This window comes from Pseudophryne corroboree, chromosome 1 (assembly GCF_028390025.1).
Source record: "Pseudophryne corroboree isolate aPseCor3 chromosome 1, aPseCor3.hap2, whole genome shotgun sequence".
Lineage (NCBI taxonomy): Eukaryota > Metazoa > Chordata > Amphibia > Anura > Myobatrachidae > Pseudophryne > Pseudophryne corroboree.
The window spans coordinates 481,063,197-481,085,333 of record NC_086444.1 but is presented as its reverse complement, the minus strand read 5'-3'; the positions used below and the strand labels follow the sequence as shown (position 1 = coordinate 481,085,333).

At 44.0% G+C, this 22,137-nt stretch overlaps 1 long non-coding RNA gene across 1 annotated transcript in view; it reads left to right on the top strand.

Moving 5' to 3' along the window:
* The window catches only part of LOC134908937 (uncharacterized), a 52,586-nt gene extending 44,855 nt beyond the window's left edge, over positions 1-7,731 (top strand). Inside the window, exon 4 of the long non-coding RNA XR_010175821.1 lies at positions 6,300-7,731. This is a non-coding gene — a long non-coding RNA (uncharacterized LOC134908937). The remainder of the gene's footprint in view (positions 1-6,299) is intronic.
* Positions 7,732-22,137: the final 14,406 nt, after the last annotated feature.

Genomic DNA, 22,137 nt, shown 5'->3' with positions numbered 1-22,137 from the left:
TTCCAGCAGTGTACAGCTTCTCTTAAAGGGCCGGTGTACCAGCATTCCATCTGCGGTGTAGCCTGACTCTCCGATCCATTCTGGACTCACCTGTTTCCAGCTACAACAATCACCTGCTTCCAGCCCAGCTTCCAGCAGTGTACAGCTTCTCTTAAAGGGCCGGTGTCCTTTCTGCAGTTTACCTCTCTCCACCGGTATTATTATTTCTCCGTTCTCAAATTCTACATTTCATCCATATTGCATCGCTCTCAAGCCTCATTTATTATTTAACTGGTTCCAGCCAGTATCCACTCTGTGCCAACACCTGTCTGGTTCTAACCAGTACCCACAGCAGCATTTTATCTTCAGCAGTCCAGCTTTCCCTGGAACACCAGCTGGTACGACCCTGGGCTTTCTGCATTGCTACAGTTGAGCCTGGTAAGGACTTTCCAACTTGCAGATAATAAGAACTGTCTCATACCACCAGAGCTCTGTGGCCCCTGCCACCCTGTAGTACCCAGGAACTGTATTATTATTTCTCTGCTGATTTTTATGTTTCTTTACTGCTACTGTGATGCATGGAGTTTGTCATAAATAAACATCATTGACTTTTATTCCTGGTTGTCGTGGTCACGCCTTCGGGCAATTCTTCTATATGTCTAGGGGTCTGATACAACCTGCCAGGTTCCATTACACCTCAGCCCCTACAACTGAGGCTGCCTCCCGTCAGCTCAGGCCCTCAGTTGTGACACCAGCCTGTCACATCGGGACCCCCAGCAGTGGTGGCGGCGGAGCGGGAGGAGGTTCAGGGGCAGCTGTTGTGCAAATGGAATAGACAACAGGTGGAAATTATAGGCAATTAGCAAGACACCCCCAATAAAGGAGTTGTTCTGCAGGTGGTGACCACAGACCACTTCTCAGCTCCTATGCTTTCTGGCTGATGTTTTGGTCACTTTTGAAAGCTGGCGGTGCTTTCACTCTAGTGGTAGCATGAGACAGAGTCTACTACCCACGCAAGTGGCTCAGGTAGTGCAGCTCATCCAGGATGGCACATCAATGCGAGCTGTGACAAGAAGGTTTGCTGTGTCTGTCAGCGTAGTGTACAGAGCATGGAGGCGCTGCCAGGAGACAGGCCAGTACATCAGGAGATGTGGAGGAGGCCGTAGGAGGGCAACAACCCAGCAGCAGGACCGCTACCTCTGCCTTTGTGCAAGGAGGAACAGGAGGAGCACTGCCAGAGCCCTGCAAAATGACCTCCAGCAAGCCACAAATGTGCATGTGTCTACTCAAACGATCAGAAACAGACTCCATGAGGGTGGTATGAGGACCCGACGTCCACAGATGGGGGTTGTGCTTACAGCCCAACACCGTGCAGGACATTTGGCATTTGCCAGAGAACACCAAGATTGGCAAACTCGCCACTGGCGCCCTGTGCTCTTCACAGATGAAAGCAGGTTCTCACTGAGCACATGTGACAGACGTGACAGAGTCTGGAGACGCCAAGGAGAACGTTCTGCTGCCTGCAACATCCTCCAGCATGACCGGTTTGGCAGTGGGTCAGTAATGATGTGGCATTTCTTTGGGGGGCCGCACAGCTCTCCATGTGCTCGCCAGAGGTAGCCAGACTGCCATTAGGTACCGAGATGAGATCCTCAGACCCCTTGTGAGACCATATGCTGGTGCGGTTGGCCCTGGGTTCCTCCTAATGCAAGACAATGCTAGACCTCATGTGGCTGGAGTGTGTCAGCAGTTCCTGCAAGACGAAGGCATTGATGCTATGGACTGGCCCGCCCGTTCCCCAGACCTGAATCCAATTGAGCACATCTGGGACATCATGTTTCGCTCCATCCAGCAACGCCACATTGCACCACAGACTGTCCAGGAGTTGGCGGATGTTTTAGTGCAGGTCTGGGAGGAGATCCCTCAGGAGACCATCCGCCACCTCATCAGGAGCATGCCCAGGCGTTGTAGGGAGGTCATACAGGCACGTGGAGGCCACACACACTACTGAGCCTCATTTTGACTTGTTTTAAGGACATTACATCAAAGTTGGATCAGCCTGTAGTGTGTTTTTCCACTTTAATTTTGAGTGTGACTCCAAATCCAGACCTCCATGGGTTAATAAATTTGATTTCCATTGATCATTTTTGTGTGATTTTGTTGTCAGCACATTCAACTATGTAAAGAACAAAGTATTTAATAAGAATATTTCATTCATTCAGATCTAGGATGTGTTATTTTAGTGTTCCCTTTTTTTGAGCAGTGTACAACACAGCAACAACACACTTCTCCTTACTGTTTCTTTCTACACTTAGGCATTTCGCAGCGAATTAATCTTATTTATATAGTGGTTACAAGAATTTGAAACACATAACAGCTGAGTGCAAGGAATCCCGCACCCTACCCCAGGGCCGGATTAAGGCTCCACGGGGCCCGGGGTACTTAAGACAAGTGAGCCCCCTGAGGGCTAATTGTAGTTGTGTGTGTGTGTGTGTGTGTGTGTGTGTGTGTGTGTGTGTGTGTGTGTGTGTGTATATATATATATATATATATATATATATATATATATATATATGCATATGCTGTTATAGTAAATATTATTGAACGGAAAAATAGAAAGCCAACGTAGCAAAACAAAAACAATATCACATTGTGGTACTCAGCTGGACTCAGAGACTCAAATTTTGAAGCTGGTTTGCAAGGTTCAGGATCACCCCAAGCCTGTCATATGGTAGGTGGTGTTAGTATGATGTGGGGGAACCCTTTGCAAGTGTCTAAGGCAGTGGTTTCCAAACTTTTTTGAATCATGGCACCATAGAATATCAGAATTTTTTTCACGGCACCCCTAGGCCAAAAAATTTTTATTGAGAAATTTAGAAAGGAAATATTACATTAAGTAGATCACATTTATATGTCATTCTTAGGGTCAGTTGTGTGGTGAGGGACAGGATTTGCTTCTGATTGGCCACATATTTTATGACTGGCAGCCACCAGCACTGGTTTTACCTATTATATTGACCATGAATAATTTGAATTGGTCCTGGACCACCAACCCAGGGCACCCCTGCAAGTGTCCCGAGGCACCCCAGGGAGCCATGGCACACAGTTTGGGAACCTCTGGTCTAAGGGCACACATGTTGCTGGTTACAATATCCCAGGTCTACATGATCTGCCTGTCACAAAATAAATTTTCTGACAGCCCTACTTCAAGAAGAAAACTGTTAACACACAGTGGCGGATCTTGCCACGGGCAAGCAGGACTTTTGCCCGGGGCGCCGCCATCCGGAGGGCGCCGCACCATGGCAAGATCCTCCACTGTCAGTGTGCGCCCCAGCAGTGTCCCCCCGTTGTGCCCCCCCTCCCGCTGTGAGAAGGGAACCAGATGCTATGCGTCTGGTTTCCCTTCGTGGCGCTGGTCCTCCCCCGCTCTGAAGGGAATCAGACGCTAAGCGTCTAGTTTCCCTTCATGGAGAGGACCTTTGGTGTGCGTTGCGCGATGACGTCATCGCGCACCGCACAGCATTGTGGCACAGACGCTAGGGGTCATAATTGACCTCTAGCGCTTATGCTGTGCTATGGGAGAGACGTCATGACTGACGTCTCTCCCATAGATCTGAGGAGAAGAGCGGCGCCGGTCTGCAGGGTCTGGAAACAGGAGCGGGGTACAGTAAGTATACTTTTTTTTCCCTTTCAGCTGCGCTACAAATGGGGGGCGTGACTGACCACGCCCCCATATTAAGCCACGACCCTAACTTTTGCCCGGGGCGCCGCAAGGGCAAGAACCGGCCCTGCATACAGCATGCATACATACACACAACATACATACTGTACATACACAACACACACACAGCAAACCTATAGACACACACAGCATACATGCACACAACATACATACTGTACATACACAACACACACACAGCATACATACACATGTCACTAACCACGAGAGAAGAGGATTGTCACTGCCCGAGTCCATGTGAGCGGAGCTGCTGCTGCTGCACATACTCAGTAGCTCCCTCTGCTGTCTGCAAATGTATCCAGTGCTGCAGATAGCTCTGCTGATCAGAGCTCTCTGTGAGGAGCAGCGCGGCGGCTCTGATTGTCAGTGACTGCACGTGTGCCCGGCCAGTGCAGAGATGGAGACAGGGCTCTTGAAAACATATTTGGTCCACGCGGGAGGGGTAGTTCTGCACCACTGCCACCAACGGCAGAACGTTATATATATATATGTAAATAAAGAAATCAATGTAAATGTCCAGTGCTTGATGGCAGACAGGGGGGCCCCAATATAAAGGGGGCCTGGAGTATCTGTCCCCTGGGCAGTGGGCACCCACCTTAATCCTGCTCTGCCCTACCCAGTATTTATCACAATGTGCACTTTTAATGCAGATGTGATAGATAATTTTCATTTAAATTCGCAATGTGAAAATGATTATTTTCATTTGATTTTACGATTCTGTTCTTGCCAGGAGATGGAGTCCGATAAGAGCAGGAAGCTGCGTGATTGCTTACGCTATCACACTGCTTCCTGGTTTGAGTCATTGGTACAAACAGTGCATGCGATACTTTAAGCTTTAATTTCTTTAATACTTGTCTGGTTCTGCTGTCCAGAAGTAGTACAAAATGTAAATTTTAACATAATAAATAGGCATGCAATTTTTTTTCTTTAGAAACACCCACAAGTGTTAATTTATTCAAAACATGCAGAAGTAGGCAGACGCTGTCCGCCTACTTCTGTGACATCACAAGTTGGAGAGAAGTCGGCTGGTTGGCAGGTCTGATGAAAAAGTTGGTTAGGTGTGTGGGGCAGTGTTTTAGTTGGACAGACAAGTTGGATGGTTGGTCAGTTGGATGGTTGGAGGAAAGTTGGTCTGATGTATGGCGAGCATAACTGGGTGTGGATCATTAAATCGACAGTGTCTAGATCGACCACTAAATGTGAAAAACTCATGTCGACCTGTCGACCTAGAAACCCTGTCGACCTAGTGACTGTCGACCTAAACATTGTTGACCTAGACAGTGTCAATCTTCAGACCGGATCCCGCATATCTGAGGTGGGAGTTTTTTAGAACTGTGATATTGCCCATAGCAATCAAATAGATTATATCTATTTTCTTCTAGAAGAAGCTAGATAAATGTTAAGTAGAATCTGATTAGTTGCTATGAGCAACATCACCAGTTCTAAAAATCACCCACCTTAGTAAATTTACCCCAAAGAGAGAAAAGCCTTTGTATATATTTGGTGCCCAGACGAGTTAGGATTTATGCTGTGTTGTTTTATTTTTGATGCAAATAAATATAGCTAAAGGTGCATACAAACTGGATGTTTTTGCCCAGCGTGTATGGACAGCGATGATCGTGAACATCGCTGCAGGAAAATAGCTCAGTGCATACATTTCCCTATGCCAGCGATGTCCACGAGGGGGTGAAGCACAGTAGGAGACTGTGGAAAGTGCTTCACTCGGCTGTACAAGCAGCCCAACGGACGGCGGCGGCCAGCGATAATGCGGGAGTGTGCATCAGCGCTCATCGCTAGCCCATGCACACAGGATGAGTATGAGCTCAAAATGCCAAAAGTATGGGCCTTAAGGCTATGTGCACCAAACACCCTGTACTGGCGTGCCACCCTGTACTGGCTGCTGTAAGAAAGTGCATCCGTCTACCCCAGAAGATGGCCTCCTGACCCCAATCTGCTCACACAAGATATACAACAACAAAAATAATGTTTTCAATATTTTTCGCATTGTCGTGTAGTCTCTATGTGGTCTAATAGCTTAATTTTTCGATACTAAATAACTGTATAAGATTTGACAACTTCACTTGGAGAGCTGTGGAAGATATTTGCATACAAACAAACTTATTCTTTTATCCTATATAATAAAAGGCTAAGGCACTCCTCACCTTTGTGTTTTGCTCGCCGGCAGCCCTAGATGGCGCCTGACTGACCAATTCAAGTGTTGGTTCATTCGGCCACTCACAGCTGCCAGTGTTGACATAACCATTAGGATGTTCTGTCATTTTGATGGCTAGTATCTACTATATATAGATACCCCAGATATGTTATAGATAAAGGACCTCAAAATAAAATAAATGTAAGATAATTATATTTGTATTTTATTTGTTTATAAAGGTTTTGCTCATAACTATATTAACTATTAGTCCTCAGTAATGTTTAATGGAATAATGTTGTTTTCTGTAGTGTAGTGGTACCTCTAAATTACTTATCTTTGCCTTTCTTCCTGCATGATCAGTCGTAAATATTCCGCTGTAACTTTAGAAAAAAAAAAAACCTGTAACTATGCCTCATGTTTTTCCTACAGAGAATGAGTTGATGGCCTGTGCCCGCCCATGTCATAAACAGCCTGCCTATCAGGAGTGGTGCGACAAAGCCCAAGATCTGTTTTAGTTGTGGTTCTTAAGAATGTACCATAACACAGAGATGTACCCTGCAAAGAAGGAATCCTTTGGCTGTACCTTTCCCATAAAGGAATCAGTGAGGACACTTTTTTTGGTGAATCAGCCTCCTTTTTATTATACGTGGGTGTTCTACACAATTACGTGGTACTTGGAGAGTGCTCTTACTTGTGTACAAAACATTCTTTGTCTCCTCTGAAGAATGTCCAAATGCTATTAAAGATTGATGGGCAGAACAGTACTGTTGATTATACGTGGGAATCCATTCCGTACCTAGAAATCCACAACTTAAGAAAACGTATCTTCACAGGCTAATTAATAAACAAGTGAAGTTCTATCACTATGGTATGAAAGTACTGATATTACCATAAAAATGGTTGTTGTTCATTACTTAGGCGAAGATTGCAACATTAAAAATGAAGAAGCACATGGGAACATGACGACAAAATAAACACAGCGGAGCCATGAACTCAAGAGAATGTGGAATTGAATTAACCCCAGGCATAGTTTGAAGGTTTGATATGGTCAATAATAATACTAAGAAGAACATTCATATGTAGCATGATGGGAGACAACAACAAAAATATTGCAATAGAATTAATCGTTCTTGTCTTCTGTAATGTACAATATTGTTACAAATCTGCGAAAGACACCAAGTGAAATATATAAGAAAATATTGCTCAAAAGCAATAAATTAATTTGCACATGAAGGTTCAATTGCCAAAGAATATTGAACAAGTTTCAAACTAAAATATGCAAAATAAAACCGTAAATTAGCCACAATGGTCTATACAATGTCTACGAGCAGCACTTTGCCATTGAAGAATTTTTAGAACCTGTCCTTTAGTTGCAGACTTTACAGTAGCTCTACAACTTCTGGTAATGCTAGACATCATGTGCCTTGCTTTCTTATGATACAACTCTTCAGTTAAGAGACATTTATGTGTCATCTATAATTTTTTTTAATATACCTTCTTTGATGAGGAGACCTGCATACCACTTGCTGCAACTATTCCTGAAAAGAACAATGCCAAAATACAGGAGTCTTATTGCTTTACCCTGAGGGAACTTATTCTAAGATTTAACAGTCCACATGTTATTATTGTAACTGATTGAGAATATGCTATTGTAAAGGACATCCGCAATATTCATTGAAATGTAAAGTATGTATTATATTGGAATCATTTACTGAAAGATGTGAAAGTCTGGGTGACCAATCATGAAGGATTTAAAGATGACAGGAAGATGTATAGCAACCATGGGGGTAATTCCAAGTTGATTGCAGCAGGAATTCTGTTAGCAATTGGGCAAAACCATGTGCACTGCAGGGGAGGCAGATATAACATGTGCAGAAAGAGTTAGATTTGGGTGTGGTGTGTTCAATCTGCAATCTAATTTGCAGTGTAAAAATAAAGCAGCCAATATTTACCCTGCACAGAAATAAAATAACCCACCCAAATCTAACTCTCTCTGCAAATGTTATATCTGCCACACCTGCAGTGCACATGGTTTTGCCCAACTGCTAAAAAATTTCCTGCTGCGATCAACTTGGAATTACCCCCCATGTCCTTTGTCTGGTAGACTGTAATGTTTTGAAACTGTTCAGCATATACTGTATGGAGCATGTCATTCCTACAGTACTTTGAGTCCAAGCTGAAAAGTGACATCATGGATAAAAGTGGCAGATGGATAGTAACAGATTTGGCAATATATTAAACTGGCAGTGGGGTAACCACAAATGTGTCAGACAGCATGGATGCTGTTTTTAAAAAGGCTCGCATAATAGATAGAGGTAAACCTGGAACATATGGTCATTGCATTTTATTTTATACAGACTCTATCAAAAGTATTGAGAGCACAGTGTGGCACAGGGAATTAGAATGTAAAAGAAGAAAAGAAGAGCATGCCAGCATGGAAGTTGACATTTCAAATATCTGCTTTCCCAACGACTACATAACACTGGATGGAATAAGCCCATTTCTACAGCAGAAACAGTTGAAAACAAATGATACAGGAAAAAAAAAAGATCTATACAAGTCTTTAACAATGGAAAGATTGGCAGAAATGACATTACAAAAATGACCATTTCCACAACCTCAATCTGCTGAATTTATTGAAAAAAGCTTGAGACAAGCATTATATTGTTTCCAATTTACCTAAAGAGAAATGTTCTTGTAACAACCCACGTACTTGCTACCACATAGTAACTGCAATAATGTCCATTAGAAAGGCAGTAGCCCCAACAAAACTAGTATATAGTCTAAAATTATTTAAAAGTTTGACTTCGCAAGTTTAAATCTGAATGGAAAACAGCAGAAAATTAATGCTGAAACTCTTGCTGCATCAAACTCGTATATATCTCTTGTGGGTATGGGCATCTTAGCATGGGCTTTATCTGGGTTAAATTTTGCCATGTCCCCTCCCCACAAGGGCATGCGCCTTATATTCCTATTGGAAAAATGGGGTGAGGGGAGAGTCAATTCTATTAAATAACACATTTCAATATCTAACAAAGCCAGGATTCAAACATATAACCTTTTGCATTCTAGTCAAATACCCTATTCATTGAGCTACTTGATCCTGCATAAAAACTGAGATTTCTAACTATATGAAGCTACTTGTACTTAATAATCAGCATTGAGCAGTTCTATGTAGTGTGTAGTCACACATCCAATCTCTTGCAGCCACACACTACATTGATATGCTCAGCTGATAATTTTTTTCACAAAGTACAAGGTAGACTTAAAATAGTTAGCGTTCTCTAGCTTTCTATGTATGGACAGATACTGTAGCTCAATGAATAGATTGTCTGACTACAATGCCACAGGCAGTTTCTTCCAATCTTAAGTATGTCAGCATCTTGGAATGTAATAAAGGACAGTGTGACTGAATAACAAAGAGCTCTCCAGTGAAGTTTATGAATGTTGTATAGGTATTATCGACAGAATGGGTGGAGCAAGGAGACAGGGGTGGTCAGGAGATTCTGGGCTTCAAAAAGGGGGGGAAGCTACAAGTGAAAGTAATTAAAACAGATAATTAACAAGTGCCACCAACATCGCCCCCCTACCCTGCAGCGCTATGTGCGGTGCCCACTCCGCACATACCTAGTTACGGCCCTGCCATGCAGGGTCCATTTGTTAAATTTCAGGGATATAAACCTAACAGACTAAATAAGGGGCCTATGCACTAAGCCTTGGAGAGAGATAATGCTGACAGAGATAAAGTGCCAACCAATCAGCTCCTGTCGTTTTTTAAACAGCTTGTAACATGGCAGTTAGGAGCTGATTAGCTGGTACTTTATCTCCATCCACTTTATCTGTCTCCAAGGCTTAGTACATAGACTCAAAGGGGTCTCTTTACTAAGTCTTGGAGAGAGATAAAGTGGATGGAGATAAAGTACCAGACAATCAGCTCCTAACTGTCATATTACAGGCTGTGTTTGAAAAATTACAGTTCGAAGCTGATTAGTTGGTACTTTATCTCTGTCCACTTTATTTCTCTCCAAGGCTTACTACAAAGACCTCCAAAGATATCTTATTAAACCACAGCAATGTACACGGAAACCAATGAATACTTCTTATAGTATTCAAGTGGAAAATTATTTTGTACCTGGATGCATATTATGTTTTATTTTTTTGCTCCATCTGTAGTCAACAAGAATTTCTAAGCTATTACATGAGAATCCACAGGATTTTGCGTTACAAGAAGACCCTTTGAACTGCGGTGCTCATGTTTGTCTACACATACTGTATTGTGCATTTGATCCCAGTTACCCTTTGATAAAGACATGAGAGGAAATCAATTGAGGTTGGGAAATTTAAAAAAAAAAAACCACAGCGCAGGGTTTTCCTGCAGCCGCGGGGTTTTGCTATTCACGTAGAAGACTGATAATGAGACTCAAGAGAATAAACTGGCTATGGAAGGTTCACCAAGGTGACGCAGAGCAGCATGAATGTTACAGGTCTCTAAATAAATGTCACCACATTTAAAAACAAACACAATACAACAGATTGAAGCCCGTTATAACATCCTAAGTGCTAAAGAAGTATTATGGTCAAAGTATCACAAATACAATACATCCCTTAGAATTTAAATGAAATTCCCTTGGTCCGATTTTTACTTTGGTAAATAAATGCTGTCCTGGGTCCACTTTAGTTTCTCCAGCATGCAAGATAAAAATACAACAAAAAAAAACACCAATGTGTAGTATGTTCCATATAATCACAGAAAAGGAGAGGACAGGAAAATCAGAAACTGTAGATATTCCAAGAGAGGTCAAGTGTACCCGACTCACACTGGTTTGGATGGTTACGTGAATATTAAGGTATTTTCAGGGCTTTCATTCAGTACAGAGAGATAATCTGCAGCACTTTATTGGTGTGATGATGTTCCCCAGGTGTCAGCAAACAATTAGGTGTACCCTTCTGTCAAGGTGAAAAAGATTCATATTGAGTTGAAACGTGTTGGTATATTGACAGAGAGGCACACCGAATTGTTTGCTGAAATCTGGGGAACATCTTCACACCGATAGTGCTGCAGATTCTTGATACCGAGAGGTGTTTGGACACATATACGATCATAGGTGTGCTGTGTACACCCACACAATTCGGTAAGATACCCTATCTGTATAGACGCTGGCTAAGGTAGTCAGTGGCCCATTTCGGGACCCCAGAACAACTGGCTATGGTGGTCAGAGCACCATTCCAGCACCTGGAATAGCTGACTAATACCCCTTTCACAGCTCATCAAAAACTCTGTATATTGCCGAGTTTTAGCCGTGTCAACCCGGGTCGAGCTGCAATATGAAAGTGCCATAGTGAATTTACTGGGTCCAACAACCCGGTATTTCAACCCGTGTTAAAAGAAGGATCCTACACTGTTCGGATCCGGTTCATTTGGCAGTGTGAAAGCCTCAGACCCGGTATATTCAACCCTGGAATCTTAAAAAGGAGGTGATAGGCTGTCTCCCTGCATGATATCACCAGCCTGAACCTCGGAAATAACAGGCAGCACTCTGTAAACAGTGGGTAAGCTTTTATACAGCATTCACAGTGCTTTTAAAATATGGCAACCTGGAGTGATGACAAAGTTAGGGAGTTATTGATGATTAGAGGGGAGGCTGAAATCGCCAAGCAAATTACAGGCACTGTAAAGGATGTAATAACCTATAAATACACAGCTGAGACTATCACAAAGTCTCTACAGTCAAATTGTAAAGCGCAACGGAATTTGCTGCGCTATATAAGAAACTGTTAATAAATAAATAAATAAATAATACAGACATGTGCTCTGTCGGCCATTATTGCTGCACTGCTCAGAGCACTCCCCAGCCCCTCCTTTCACTGTGAAACATCATATGTGAGACAGAAAAGTAAATTTAAAGTGACATCACACAGTTATAAATTGGTGAACCGGGTTCAGTGTGAAAGGCACCAACCGGGGAATAACCTGGTAATAACCCGGCTCCAAAATGCAATGTGAAAGGGGTATAGCTTGTTCAGACCCTGGTCGGATGCGTGTTCAAAAGCCGTGTTCTTACCGGGTTTGCGATGTGAAAGTGGTATAAGGTAGTAGGAAAACTATTCCGACAACCAGTACATCATGTCTAAGGTAGTCAGAGAGCATAACCGGCACCTGGAATGGATGACTAAGGTGATCAGCGCCCCATTCCTGCACCTGGAATGGCTGGAGAACATACTCCACATCATTCCTGCAAACAGAACGGCAATCTAAGGTAGTCAGAGCCACATTCTGGCACCCAGAATAACTGACTAAGGTGTTCAATTCCCCTTACCGGCACCCAGAACAACTGACTAACGTGGTCTGTGCCCCATTTGGGCACCCAGAATGGCTGCCTAAAGTGGTTAGAGCATTATTCTGACACCTGGATTGGTTAGCTAATGTATTCAGTGCAGTGTACCAATCTGGCACCCAGAACAGCTGACTAAGGTTGTCAGCACCCCCGTTCCCAAATCTGGAATAGCTAAGGCGATCAGAGCACCTGGAATGGCTGGTTGAAGTGGTCTGGCTGGCAGAGTACTTTTTTTTAATTTTGTCTATAAATAAACTGATTGGAATTGGCATTCCCAATCATTCTGCTCGGGGTTATTTACATCCCCTCACATTCACAACATTACCAGTGGGCAAGGAGAAATTATTTATTAATCGTTTGTAATACTGTATGGAAAATATTTCCCTGAATCATTTCCCACGTGATGGCTGTCACATACACACCCGCTGAAGGGAACACGAACAGAGAGCTCCACAGTGACAGAGGCCACTGCAGGGAGCCGGTGTGGTTTCCACCAAATCCCTATTAATCTGTGCAAGGAAGACTATAAACACCAAAATATAGCTATTGCGCTCAATACGTTGATACATATAGGGCCTAATTCAGACCTGATTGCTAAGCTGCGTTTTCGTACAGCCTGCGATCAGGTCTGAACTGCGCATGCGTAGGCACCGCAATGCGCAGGTGTGTCAGTCCACAGTGACGGGGATCGGCGGGCAGTGACGGGATGTGCGAGAAAAGCGATCGCAAGGTGACTGACAGGAAGAGGCCGTTTGTGGGTGGCAACTGACCGTTTTTTAGGAGTGTCCAGAGAAATGCAGGAGGGACCAGGCGTTTGTAGGGAGTGTTTCTGATGTCAGCTCCGGCCCCGATCATCGCACTGGAAGAGTAAGTCCTGGGCTGTGCAGAGACTACACAAACTCCTGTTTGTGCAGCTCTCCTGCACATGTGATCGCACCCCGCACAGAGATTTCCCCCTCCCCCTGTAGGCGGCGACTACCTGATCGCAAGGATGCAAAAAACACACCCTAACGATCAGGTCTGAATTAGGTCCATAGGCCCTCATTCCGAGTTGATCGCTCGCTAGCTACTTTTAGCAGCTGTCCAAACGCATAGTCGCCGCCCACGGGGGAGTCTATTTTTGCTTTGCAAGTGTGCGAACATCTTTGCAGCGGAGCTCTGCAAAAAAAATGTATGCACTTTCAGAGTAGGTCTGGACTTACTCAGCCCTTGCGATCACTTCAGTGTTTTTGTTCCTGGAATTGACGTCAGACACCCGCCCTGCAAACGCCTGGACACGCCTGCGTTTTGCCAAACACTCCCAGAAAACGGTCAGTTGACACAAACGCCCTCTTTCTGTCAATCTCCTTGTGACCGGCTGTGTCTGTGTGTACGGAATCGTCGTAGAAGCCAACGCTGGTTAACGAACCACTGTGTACTGGTACGACGTGCCTACGCATTGCGGTGCATACGCACGCGCAGATTAGCCCCGTTCTGCCATGATCGCTGTGCTGTGCCACTCGGAATGACCCCCATAGTCTTCAATATCTCATTATAGGAGCTAATTACATGAAAACCTGTATGTAAAAGAACAAAACTCTGCAGACATTCAAAACAAAGTACTAAGCAGTGCACAGTGATAATGATTTCCTTTAGCTGTTGGCTCTACATGAAGAGTTATTAGCTAGCACACAAAACATTGAAGAGGAAATGAATAGTGTTATTTGAAAATACTTCATGTCCACTTTCCACAGTAAGCCAAGCATTAACAACATCATTAGTAAATTGTAAAGACTGAGATTCTATTAAGTGCTTCTACACTGTGCCATAAAAAGGATGCTTACTCGCTACTGTAATAGATAGAACATGCTGTGGACCCTTCTTATCCTTATCTTATTTATCTTTCAATAGCTTTCAGATTGGGCATTAATGATCCAATATGAAAAGTGTGTTATAAAAGCTTATTTAATGCATGTGTACATAATAATCTCCAGCTCCATAACATAGTAACATAACAGATCAAGATTCAACTTCATTCACGTAAAGGCTGCACAACTCCAGGCCATACACCTTTTCTGGATATTACTAAATAATCGCAGGTGTGACTATGGGGTCTATTTACTAAGCCCTGGATGGAGATAAAGTCACTGGAGATAAAGTAGCAGCCAATCGGCTCCTGTCATTTTTCAAACACAGCCTGTGGTATAGCATTTAGGAGCCGATTGGCTGGTACTTTATCTCCAGCGACTTTATCTCCATCCAAGGCTTTAGTACATAGACCCCTATATCTTGTAAGATTTATGAACACGATGAAATCCACTGCCCTAATATAATATGTAATGTATTGATATATCCAATCATATACACGGTTGAGTTACATTATTATGACCACCTCTTACATTTAAGGTCTGCAGTGTATAGCCCATGAAGTAGGTCACGTGATGTGCGCTGGCTTGGTGGGTATATAAGGTGTATGTGATAGGCCGTCTGCACTCATATCACTCATTGCTATCATGGGTAAAAGGGGAGATTTATCCGAGTTGAAAAAAGAGATGATTATCGGCTTTCGGGCCAAGTGTGGCAGTACTTCTGTAACAGCGCAGTTTGTGAACTGTTCACATGCTGCTGTGGTGAAGGTGTATTGTGACTAGACAAATGGCACCACTGCGAATAACTGATGTGAACACTGCGGAGCACCACATACCATTGATGTAAGAGGTGAACGGTGGCTACAAAGGTGCTTGAGGGCCGACTGACATGCTACAGTGGAGCAACTCACTGTCAAAATGAACTTGGTGCTACCAGACGTGTATCTAAAATGACAGTTCCGCTAACCGTGCTGCGTATGGCGCTCCGAAGTGGTTAATGTTTTAGCTGGTGGTCATAATAATATGACTCGACCGTGTATATTCATGATTATAAATAAAAAATCACTGCCTCACTGATACAAATGAGGTTAATCAGGCATAGTTGTGGCTTGTATCTCTTCTCTGTTGCTGTTGAAGTCATCCGTGCAGAATAAGTTTATGGGAGTAATTTAGATCTGATCGTAGATGTGCCAAAATTAGCATGCGGGGGGACGCCCAGCACAGGGCTAGTACGCCCCGCATGTCTGGCTCTGCCTCCTGGCGAGTAGCTCCCTGCCAGCGCAGCTCCTGCATCCTGCACGCTCGCAAGCGGCTACCCACCACGTCCCGGGTTGCAGCGGCTGTGTGTCATGTCACAAAGCCGTCGTGGCCCGCCCCTGCAGTGGTCCGGACACACCTGCGTTGTCTGCACTGCGCCCCGTCAGCGACGTCCTAACGCCCTGCGACCGCCTCTGCCTGTCAATTAGGCAGAGGCAATCGCAGTCCTGAGATGCTGTTAGCATCTCACTGGGCTCCAGGGAGGTGCGTGCGCAATCTGCAAAGGGCTTCAGACTGTGATCGCTGCCGCTGCAGTGTTCCAGTCTGAATTAGGCCCAATACGTAATTTTGAACGTTGAACTTGGTTGATTCCTCATTAATTTTTAAAGTTATGCTTTCCACCTTATTATTCAGTTTATGTTTGGAACATAATGAAGAGGCATGAACCAGGCATTTAATTAGTGGTGGAATGTCCAATTGTTACAGTGGGAGAGTAGTTTGGTGGATCATGCTTAGTATGCTTATGCAAATGAACTTTGCAATTGAACTTTGTCAAAAATATGTGAGATATTTTTAACCCAATTAAAGAACTATAACCAGATGCTTTAAGTCTTTAGTGAATATGGAACTTATGTTCGCTAATTTTAAAGGCCATTGAGTAAATGTTAAAAATATTAGTTTTTGTTTGGAAATTGTAATATTTAACGCAAGGAATATTAGAATTATATTGCTCAAGCAGCAACTTATTTATAAGAGGAAGCTCCTCTCTTAAAAACAAGTCTTTTTTTTTTCTTCCTGGCACACTGTTGCCTCTTCTACCAAGGCTTAATTACAAGGAAGTCTAATTATGGGCTCACTATGATTGTGGACTCCTTTTGCAGGTACTTCTTATACTCAGCCACACACTGTGCTTAACCGTTCAGAATTTGTTTTTGTTTTTTAATGATTGAATTAGGTTAAGAATATCTATTTGAAACATGTAACACGATTTTATTTAACTTTTTTTTTTTCCCTAATAAAAATCGATAACTGAAATATCAGTCTGTGAATGATCGGTAACATCACGACAATCGGGAACCTACCACACCAGTCCTATGATGAAATTTAAGCCCTGTACACACGGTGCGATTTTGTCCTTCCGATTTTGACTATATAGTCAAAATCGTAAGAAAAGTTAGTGCATATTGCACCATGTATGTTCTTGCGATGCACGCTCCCGTGGGATCGGCATCGTAAGAAAAAATAGACTGTGCAGGCAGAGTCGATACTGGCTAGATCGGAGGATTATGCCTCCGGGCAGTTTCTAGCCCATATCGGCCATAAGCCGAAATCGCACCGCGTGAACACACCATTAGTCCAGGGCTTGGCAATGCCTAATTATAATGAGAAAACCAAGGGGCCCAAACTTCGTGAAACTTAATAATTTTGTCATGAAGAAGGGTGGTAACGTACTCCATGGAAGCAGTGTACAAAACCATATAAATTAAAGCACATATTTAAATCATTATCATGTGCAAAATAATATCACCCTGATATCTTACTCAGCAGTACCAGGAAGTGTCCACAATCGTACAGCGGATGTGATGTATCCTTACATCGCATTGCTGAGTCGCACTTTCGCATGGTGTGTACCCAGCTTAAGAATCAAATGTAGTAAAGCCATACATGCACATTTTCCTCACACTGGATTACCCTTCCAAGTAATCCAGTTTGTTTACATTCAGTTTACAAAGAGCAGAATGTCACAGTACGTTCTGGAATTTGTATGTAATGTAGATATGGAAACCAAATGATATATGTTCAGATCAGGGTAAACATTTTACAGGTCAGGTGTTTTAGAAAATATGCAAAATAATGGGAAAACAACAACTGCATGCCCACATTGTAACATTATAATGTGACTTTTGAAAATAAACTGTCACAAATAAGTAAAGATACATGACTACAAATGACCTGAAGCTTTACTGCTGGCTTGACACTCAATCAGAGCCTTGAGGACAATTAAAAATCTCCCTTTATGAGTCTTTATTTGGAAGGGTGCTCAACACAATTGTCTTCCCTCATGAACCAAGTAAATCCAGTAAGTTTCAAATTTGATTTCATTCGGCGATCAGCTGAAGATACAAACAGTTGTAAAGTACTCACAACCAGGGCCGTTTTTTCGTATGGGCTCAATGGGCTCTTGCCCAAGGGCCCCAGGAGTATAAGGGCCCTAGGCTGATAGCTGAGGGTCCCCTCTTTCCAGGGGTACCAGATTTTTGAAAATCGGCCCTAGGGAACCAGAGATATCCGAGTTCAAAGCAGTGGTCCCCATCCAAGCCTGTTAATTGCTATTACCATCAAGATATCTCAGGCGCTGTATGACTTAGAGTTTTTCTGAGTGTATACTCCAAAAGCTGTGACTCTTCCCTTTCGGTGGACACTAGCATCTTGTCTCTACTATGCCCAGAACCAGAGATATCAGCCTTCAAGCAGCTGGTCCCTGCTCAAGCTCCACACGCCCAATATGCAGTTTTGTATATTTGTTGGTGGATTGCTCTGGCTCCTGAACTCTGATCCCCAAGTCCCCAGAACCTCCTGACAGGTGAGACACTCTAATTTTTTTATCCCATGCAAAGCTAAGAAATATTTTTCCAGGAACTTGACATAACTGCAGTTAAGCAAGCTGCCCTCCCACCAGAAAATGATGAAAATGAAGCCCACTCCACTATCGACCCCTCCCTTACATATTAAACTCCCCTTACCACCCTGGAAGTCATGTACTGGGGCCCCTTCATTCAGCCCAATGCCATATTCTACAGTTTAGTGTTCTCCCTCCCGCCCCATCTGTGCAGTAAAGGAGTAATTAGCAGAAATTACTGCTCCAGGTCCTACATGCTGAGCGGAAGCTAGAACACCCCCTACTGCCCATGGGATATCAAAGCTGCCGTTGATAGCACCCCCATCCATGGAGGATGGGTAGGGGCCCCAGTGTATTGCTGTGCCCAGGGGCCCACACTGCTGTTAAGACGGCCCTGCTCACAACCTGTTCCAGTATCTGGTAACTGTTGTGACATAAGTCTAGGAGAACAAGTGATGATCCGGAGTTTCTTGAGGTCTGGCTGATTTACTGATCAGTGGGAAGCACCTTACCAAATGTTGCTGACCACTCCAACGGCTGTAAAGGTGAATGAAAAAGCTGCTTAGAAACATGTCTTACATTGCAAGAAGGCAAAAGCTCAAGTGGAACGACAGCCTGAGGATAATTTTAATGAATCATTCTTAAGAACATATGCCTCTTAGCCCAAATTGTGTGTACACACTGGAGCGCTGTTAAAGAAGGACAGAACGATCATGTTCTGTCCTTCATTAGCATACTACAGGACGCTAGCGATATCGTCAGGTTTGAGGTGCAGCACATCAGACCTGACATTGCTAGAGAAGTGGGAGTGTGCATATTGGGCATACACACTGAGCGATATGTCGTTCCGATTCAGCATATAAGGCTATCTCTCATGTGAGTACGCAGTTTAACACACTCCTCCTCACCACCACAGGTAATGTACATTAGCATACCTCCCAACATGGGTTTAGTATGAAATACCTACAATCAAAATCCCAACGACAACAATTGACCGCCAGTCAAACTCCCAACTAGGGGGGTCATTCCGAGTTGTTCGCTCGCAAGCGGATTTTAGCAGATTTGCTCATGCTAAGCCGCCGCCTACTGGGAGTGAATCTTAGCATCTTAAAATTGCGAACGATGTATTCGCAATATTGCGATTACACACCTCGTAGCAGTTTCTGAGTAGCTCCAGACTTACTCAGCATCTGCGATCATTTCAGTGCTTGTCGTTCCTGGTTTGACGTCACAAACACACCCAGCGTTCGCCCAGACACTCCCCCGTTTCTCCGGCCACTCCTGCGTTTTTTCCGGAAACGGTAGTGTTTTTTCCCACACGCCCATAAAACGGCCTGTTTCCGCCCAGTAACACCCATTTCCTGTCAATCACATTACGATCGCCAGAACGATGAAAAAGCCGTGAGTAAAATTCCTAACTGCATAGCAAATTTACTTGGCGCAGTCGCAGTGCGGACATTGCGCATGCGCATTAAGCGGAAAATCGCTGCGATGCGAAGATTTTTACCGAGCGAACAACTCGGAATGACCCCCTAGGTCACAATCCCGACATGGTCAAAATACCGACATTTAAAATGTTGACAGGTCAAAAAGTCAACACAAGTTTTTCATATTTTTTGATGTGTATGTCGATATATGTCAACATGAATGCTGTATAAGTGTACCACGTCCCCTCGCATGGCTTTCCATGCTTCGGGCACGGTGCCTCGCTGCGCTCAGCACACTATTATGTTCCGCCTCCAGGTCCACTGGGATGGTAAAGAATGAAAAAGTCATGTTGACTTTTTGACCTGTTGACATTTAAATGTCGGTATTTTTACTTTTTGGTATTTTGAGAGGGTCATGTTGGGAGGTATACATTAGGGAGACAAGAAGTTGAACAGGGAAGACTATGATGCAGCTAAAAGGGACTGAACTTCGTATCCAAATACTTCAAATAAGTTGTGGAAAATAAGAATTTTTTACTCACCATAAAATCTTTCTCTGAGTTCATCTGGGGGATGCTGTGCACTTACTTATGGGTTAGAGTGTGTGGGCATGGAGTTTGAGATAGAATCTCTTAAAAACAAACTCCTCTCCACTCTAACCCCTCCCATACACTGTCTTGCCACAGACATTACCTCAGTTAACGTTTAGCAAAGCCAAGAGAGAACATAAAAATATTAATAAGAAATAAACCAGACAAGAAAAGGGAGGGATCGCAGCGTCCTCCAGATGGTCTCAGAGAAAGGGATTTTACGGTGAGTAAAAAATCCTTATATCGCCATCATCCATCTGGGGGACCCTGCGCACTTGCTTATGGGATATCCCAAAGCAAGCTAACAAGAGGAGGCATGTGCAAAGCAAGCTAACAAGAGGAGGGATGTTGTAAAGCCATCCGCAAAATTTGCCATCCAACAGAGGCAGTCTCCAAACCAAAGGTATGGAAACGGTAACATTTGGTGAAGGAATGCACGGATGACCAGGTCGTCGCTCTACAGAGCTGCTCTACAGAAACACCCCCACGAACAGCCCAAGAGGCTCCAACAGCCCTAGTCGAATGAGCCCGGAGTGGGTCAGGAAAAGGAACAGCAGACGAAATATAGGCCTGATGGATGGCTGAGGTGACCCAATGAGAAATCGTATTCTTAAATGCCGGCCAACCATGCTTGGGCGCGTCAATGAGAACCAACAAGGTCTCCGTACAAAGGAATGTTTCCGTATGGGACAAGTATATGCGTAACGCTCGAACAACATCCAATAAGGCCAAGTGATGGTCGTCACCAGATAAGTGTAGCTCAAAAGCAGGGAGAACAATATCCTCATTTAGATGAAAAGCCAATACAACTTTACGCATAACCACTCTATCATCGTGAAACACCAACAAGGAATGCTTACAAGAAAGGGCCACCAACTCAGACACACGGCGGGCAGATGCAATGGCCAAAACCACTTTAAGAGTAACAGCAACTCAGCAGACTCCAAAGGCTCAAAAGGAGGCTTCTGAAGAGCCATAAGTACTAAATTCAAATCCCAAGGAGGGACGGGAGTAACATATGGAGGCTGAATCCTCAGCACTCCCTGAAGAAATGTCTGGACCTCCGGAATAACAGTCAACCTTTTCTGAAAAAGAATGGACAAAGCCGAAACCTGTCCTTTTAAGTGAAGAAAGACAAAGGCCCTTGGTGAGACCATCTTGGAGAAACGACAAAAGGTGTGACAAGTGAAAGACCTGTGGCAGAACTTTACATTGTTCACACCAAGCAATGTAAATACGCCAGACCTTATGGTAAATTCGAGAAGTGAGCGGCTTCTGAGCGTGAAGCATAGTTGTCACAACCAAACGAGACAAACCCTTAGCTCTTAAAATGCGGGTTTCAAGAACCAAGCCGTCAAAGCCAGGCGAGGTAAAATGTGGCGGCGACAGGGTCCTTGAAGAAGAAGGTGGTCTTGGTGCAGTGGTAGCCAGTAGAGCTCCTTGTTCACCGTGCTGCAAAGAAGAGTATACCACTGTTGTCAAGGCCAATCTGGCGCTATTAGAATTACTGGAGGTCCTTCTCGACTAATCTTTTGGAGTAACCGAGGAATGAGCGTTAAAGGCGGAAACACATATCCTAGATGAAACTTCCAAGGTGCTGTCATGGCATCTACCTGAACTGCTTGAGGATCCTGGGATCGTGACCCGTACTGAGGCAGTTTTTTGTTGAGACAAGACGCCATGAGGTTGATGTCTGGATTCCCCCACTGAGACACGAGTGTTAGAAACACCTCCTGATGAAGTTCCCACTCTCCTGGATGAATTATGTGTCGGCTGAGGAAATCCGCTTCCCAGTTGTCCACCCCTGGGATGTGAATTGCCGAGATGGCTGGAATCCAAGTCTCTGCCCACTGAAGAATATGAGATACTTCCTTCATGGCTCTCCAACTCCGTGTTCTGCCTTGTTCGTTGATATATGCCACTGCGGTGGCATTGTCCGACTGAATGCGAACAGGATGGCCCTGGACAAGGAGCTGCATTTGAATCGGGGCATGTTGGATTGCTCTTAATTCGAGGATATTGATCTGAAGAGACGACTCTCGACTGCTCCAGAGACCCTAGAAATGGTAAGATTGGAACACCGATCCACAACCCGTGAGGATGGCGTCCTTGGTAACTACCATCCAGGGCCAAATGGTAAATGGAGCACCCCTGGACAGATTGGGGCTGTGAAGGCACCAAAGAAGGGACT